Below are 6,000 nucleotides of genomic sequence, written 5' to 3'. Positions count from 1 at the left end.
CAGACCATGATTCAGAATTTGAAAGCAGAGGGGCACCTGGGTGGCTCAGTTGTTAAGCGTCTGCCTTCGGCTCAGGTCATGATCCCAGGGTCCTGGGATCAAGCCCCGCATCAGGCTCCCTGCTCTGCGGGAAGCCTGCTTCTCCCTTTCCCATTCCCCCTGCTTGTGTTCCCTTTCTCGCTGTGTCTCTCTCTGTCAAATAAATAAATAAAATCTTTAAAAAAAAAAAGAATTTGAAAGCAGGAAGACTTTTTTTTTGGTATGGGTATGTGTATTTTGATTTTTCTTGAATGCTTTTATTTTCACCTGGATTTTTTTTTACTTTAAAAAATTAATAGAGTTTATTTTTAAGAATAGTGTTAGATTTATAGAACAATTGAGCAGCTAGTATAGAGTTCCCATGTACCCCTCGTCCCCCCCCCCACAGTTTCTGCTATTCTTAACAGCATGCATTACTGTGGTACACTAGCTGTAACTAATAGTTATAATTAATAATGAACCAATATCAATATATTATTTTTAACTAAACTCCATAGTTTACATTAAGGTTCATTCTTGGTGTTACACTTTCTGTAGGTTTTGACAAATGCATACTATCATGTATCCACCAATATAGTATCATGCAGAATAGTTTCACAACCCTAAAAATCCTCTGTGTTTCACCTACTCACCCCTCTTCCCTCTCCCCAATCCCCAGCAACCACTGATGTTCTTACTATCTCTACAGTTTGGCCTTTTCCAGAATGCTCGATATAGTTGGAATCACACAAAACGTAGCCTTTCTAGATGGGCTTCTTTCACCTAGCAACATACATATAAGTTTCCTCCATGTCTTTCGTGACTTGATAACTCATTTTTTCTTATTGCTGAACACTATTCCATCATAAGTATGTGGCAGTTTGCTTATCCATTCATTTATTGAAGGGCATCTTGGTTGCCTCTAGTTTTTGGTAATTATGAATAAAGCTGCCATAAACATTTGTGTGTTGGTTTTTGTATAGTTATGTTTTCAACCACATTGGGTAAATACCAAGGGGAGTGATTGCTGGAGTGTACAGTAAGACTACATCTTGCTTTGTAAGAAATTGCTTTCCAAAGTGGCTGTACCGTTTTGCATTCCCACCAGCAATGAATGAGAATTCCTTGTTCCATATCTTCACCAGCAATTGGTATTGTCAGATTTTTGGATTTTCGCCATTCTAATAGTTGTCCGTGAATGAGTAGTGATGATCTCTATTTCATTCCTGATATTAGTACTTTTACTGATTTTTCAAAGAACCAGCTTTTATTTTCATTAATTCCTATTTTCGATTTCAATAAATTTGCTCTAATTTTTATTTTTTCTCTTCATCTGCTTTAAATATATAGCTCTTCTTTCTCTAGTTTTCTAAGGTGGAAACTTAGATTATTAATTTAGATCTTTGTTCTTTTCCAGTACAGGCATTCAATACTCTAAGTTTCCTTATAAGCACTGCTCTCGCTGCATCCTACACATTTTGATAGATTGTATTTTCATTTAGTTCAAAATACTTTTAAATTTCTCTTTAGAGCTCTTCTTTGATCCCTGTGATATTTAGATGTGTGTTGTTTAATCACCAACCATTTGGGGATTTTCCCCCTATTTTGATGTTACTGATTTCTAGTTTAATTCCACTGTGGCCTAAGAGCATGCTTTGTATGATTTACATTCTTTTAAATTTGTTAACATGTGTTTTATGGCCCTGAAGGTAGTCTATCTTGAAAAATGTTCCACACAAGCTTGAGAAGAATGCATATTCTGAGGTTGTTAGATGAAATATTCTATAGATGTCAGTTAGATCCAGCTGATGGACCTTGGAAATCAAGCCCACAAGCCCAAGTCCCTGGTTGGTTTGTGGAAGTCACTCATGTCCTTCCCAGATTGATTAAAAATTCATTGACAGGGAAGGGAATGACAAAAGCCCAAAGTGTTAGTAGAATTGATGGTACTTCTTGGAATCCAGGCATCTTGGAATTGCCCCAGTCAGTTGCTAAGCTTACTGGTAGACCCCAGACATTTTCTTTAGTTTCTCTTATGTACTTGTGTATCTAAAACAGTCTCACAAAATAAAAATTTTATGAGGGCAAAAGTCAGGCTAGCCCACCACAGGCTAAGAGCTGGTTCCAGTCAGGGCTGCAGCTCCAGGTCCAACAATGTTCTAATGCAGTCTAGTGTGGAGATCCTGGGAGGCCTGCCTGAAGCTTCCAGACTGGCATACCTCAGCTCCCACCCCTAGACTGTAAAATCCCTGAAGCTGATGGCTGCTACTCCAAGGGGAACACCCCTACTAGCCCTCTGCAAGGGCCATAGCTGAATATCTTGGCATGAGAAGGAGAGGAATTAAATTCCTGGTGGATGCAAAGAAAAAGATGAAAAACAAATGTAAACATTTTTACGTGTTCAGCATAAGAGTCAAGGTAACCCACCGTCAATTTACCTGTCTTAAAGACATGTATTCTGAGGGATACCTGGGTGGCTCAGCTGGTTAAGCATCCGCTCTTGCTTTTGGCTCAGGTCATGATCTCAGGGTTGTGAGATCGAGCCCCACATCATGCTCTGTGCTGGGTATGAAGCCTGCTTGAGGTTCTCTCTCTTCCTCTGCTTCTCCCCCCTACCCCCTCCCCACTCCCACTCTCCCTCTAAAAAAAAATGTATTCTGGAAAATCCTCAAATAGCCTTCTGTCAAAGATAGAATAATAGGCACCAGATTTGTCTTACTACCTGAAATAACTACCTGAAATAACCTGAAATAACCATGTGACACAGCCGTGTCACGCTATGTGCCCAAGAGGAATGAAATCCTATGCCTATACACATTCTGGAACATGAATGTTTATGTTAGCTTTATTAGTAATAGCAAAAAAATGGAAACAACCCAAATGTTCATCAGGAGATAAATGGATAGACAAATTGTGGTGCATCTATACGGTGGAATACAACTCAGCCGTGAAAAAGAATAGAATTCTTGATCTATGAACAAATGGATGAATTTCAAAACATTTATATGTAGTGAAGGAAGCAAGACAAGAGTAGAGTTCATACTAAGTTTCTTTCATATAAAATATATGAAAATGAAAACTAATCTATAATGACAGAAAGCAGATTGGTGGTTATCTGGGAAGTGGTGGGTGGGGTAGGAGTGGGGAAATGAGAGGGTGGGATTACAAATGGCTGGGGGAAACTTTGGTGGGTCATAGATATGTTTATTACCCTGATTATGATGGTGGTTTCAGGGGTGTATCCGTATGTCAAAACTCACCTAATTTTGCACTTTAAATATATACATTCTATAGTAAGTCAACAGAGCTGTTTAAAAATCTGTTCTCATTCCACATTACCTTTTGCTGTTGTTCCCCTTTAAAAAAATGTTTGTGGGTGCCTGGCTGGCTCAGTTAGTAAAGCATGCGACTCTTGATCTCAGGGTCATGAGTTCGAGCCCCACATTGGGCACAGAGATTACTTAAACAAGCAAACAAACAAACAAACAAATGTTCAGTTTCCCAAGTAATCAAAGAAACAAAAATTAAAACAAAAATAATATAACCATCTTCACACATATGGAAAAACTTTTACAAACATAAAACGTGGACTCAGCAACAGACTGTCTCCTACACCCTTATAAAGGAAAAGTGTATTTCCTTTACCTGCTACTCACTGAATACTTCATTAATGAAGTTCACCTAATGTGGGAGTTCTCCTGCTCCAAGCCATTCTGTGACAACCGCTGGGTGTTCTACAGTCTAATTCGTTTCTGAAACTATCTACCTGTACACACCACAGGGTAAGGCTCAGTCCCCTGCAACTGCCCATCCCCCACTTCAGACTCTAATCTCAAGTCCAGGCTGTCACCCAGGCTTCTGACCAATTGACTATAAACTGGAGGTTCCCATAATCCCTCCTTAGGTTCAATTAATTTGTCAGAATTGCTCACAGAACTCATGAGACAGTTTACTTACTAGATTGCCAGTTGATTATAAAAGGATGTGACAAAGTTAATTTGTATATCAGGACCCACAAAATGGAGGCCACCCCAGTGGCCCAGCCCACGTCATGCATCTAAACCTAAGTCAGCCTGCACTGATGGGAAATACCTGTCAAGGAGTCTTGATATACACCAGTCACAAGCCTCCGACTCAGCTTTAGCTAGTTTACCTTATCCTAGAAAATAGAACTTGTGGGCCTTATCGAAAACCCCTGACCTCCTGGCCAATTGTGCCCTGTTTCTGCAAGGCCTCCTCTAATTCCATATACAACTCACACTTGCCTCAAATTTCTCAGGAATAGTGCTTCACTGCTTGAGAGGCACTTACTCCTCCAATCTCTGGATTGTTTTCCCTAAAATAAAGGACATCAAACTCAGTACTCGGTTGTATTATTTTTCTCATTTGACAGATATATCTCAGGAATAGTCAGATGGAATAGATGCATAGGCCAAGGTCTGCGGGAAGAGGTGGGAGCTTCCACGCCTTACGTGGGTGCACCATGCTCAACACCTCCATGTGTTCACCAACCTGGACCATACTTCAAGAATTTCTATGGAGGCTACATTACTTAGGCATAATTAATGACATTATTGTCTGTTGGTGATTGATTCCTCTCCCAACTCCCCCTCCTCTCTCCCAAGGTCAAGGGGCGAGGCTGAAAGTGCCAACCCTCTAATCACAAGCTTGGTTTCCCTTGCAACCAACCTCATCCCTTGGGCTTTCCAAAAGCCACCTCATTAACATAAACTCAGGTGTTGTTGAAATTTGTTATAAATAAAAAAATACACCCATTTTAGCTTTATCCCTTTGAAGCTATTTCAGGAACTTGGAATAAAATTAAATATTATAACAAAAGATATCACCATAGCTCTTATATAGAAAATTATAAGGGTTTTAGATGCTATGTGTCAGGATATATATATATTATATATATACATATAATATATATATACACTATTATATATAAATATATGTATATTTTAAAGGTTTTATTTATTTATTTATTTGTCAGAGAGAGAGCACACAAAGCAGGGGGAGCTGCAGGCAGAGGGAGAAGCAGGCTCCCTGCTGAGCAGGAAGCCCAATGAGGGACTCGATCCCAGGACCCTGAGATCATGACCTGAGCTGAAGGTAGACGCTTAACCGACTAAGCCACCCAAGCATCCCCAAAATATATATTTATTACATCACAATATTACAACCCTCATACACTTTTGGTGGGAGCCATAATTGGCTCAACATTTCTGAGGGCAATTTGACAATAGGTATTTAAAGTCTTAAAATGGGCCTAACCTTTTAAAATGTGCCAGTCCATTTTAGGGATTAATTCTGAGGATACTTCCTGTCTTAGAATATGAGAAAAGCATAGTTTCAGGGATATTAATTTTAGCTCTGCTTATATTTGCAAAAACAATTATAAATAACCATATGTCAAACAACTTGAGATTGGCTAAATAGTGAATAATATGGTCACACAAAAATAGGTTCTCCAGAAACAGACGTGGAAATGGTTGGGGGGAGGTACATATATGAGAGGGAGCCAGAGGTGGCAGGATTAGTCAAAGAACAGTGATGCAGGCCCGGCAAAGCTTTGACTGACTTGAGGGAGCTCAGGTCAAAACAGCCAGGCTGTTAGAACCTGCCCTCGCTCAGTCGCTGGGTGTGAGCAAGATGGCCAGCCGGGTGGCCCTCTGCCGCGGAGGCCTCCCTGAAGGAGCTGAGAGCTGGAGGGGGTCTGCTGACTGTACATGGCTGCACAGCATGTCCTTCCTCCAGGGGCATCCAGACAGCAAGGATCTCTCTGTCCATCACCATCCCAAAAGCTTTCCCTCCCTGCTTATTTTATTCCTTAGGCTCTGCTTCCACTTTTTTTTTTTTTTTTCCTGCTGACTTTCAGAGCTTGTCTCTTTATGAAGTATTTATTTATTTTAAAAAAGTTATTTGTAAAGCCCTCTGGAGCAAGAATGTTATTAAAATTAAGTTAATGGGAAAGAGTGT

Source organism: Callorhinus ursinus, unplaced genomic scaffold (genome assembly GCF_003265705.2).
Source record: "Callorhinus ursinus isolate GAN/ISIS: 27379988/994484 unplaced genomic scaffold, GSC_fseal_2.0 scaffold7, whole genome shotgun sequence".
Taxonomy (NCBI): domain Eukaryota; kingdom Metazoa; phylum Chordata; class Mammalia; order Carnivora; family Otariidae; genus Callorhinus; species Callorhinus ursinus.
The sequence above is the reverse complement of the archived record's forward strand: the minus strand, read 5'-3'. Positions refer to the sequence as shown.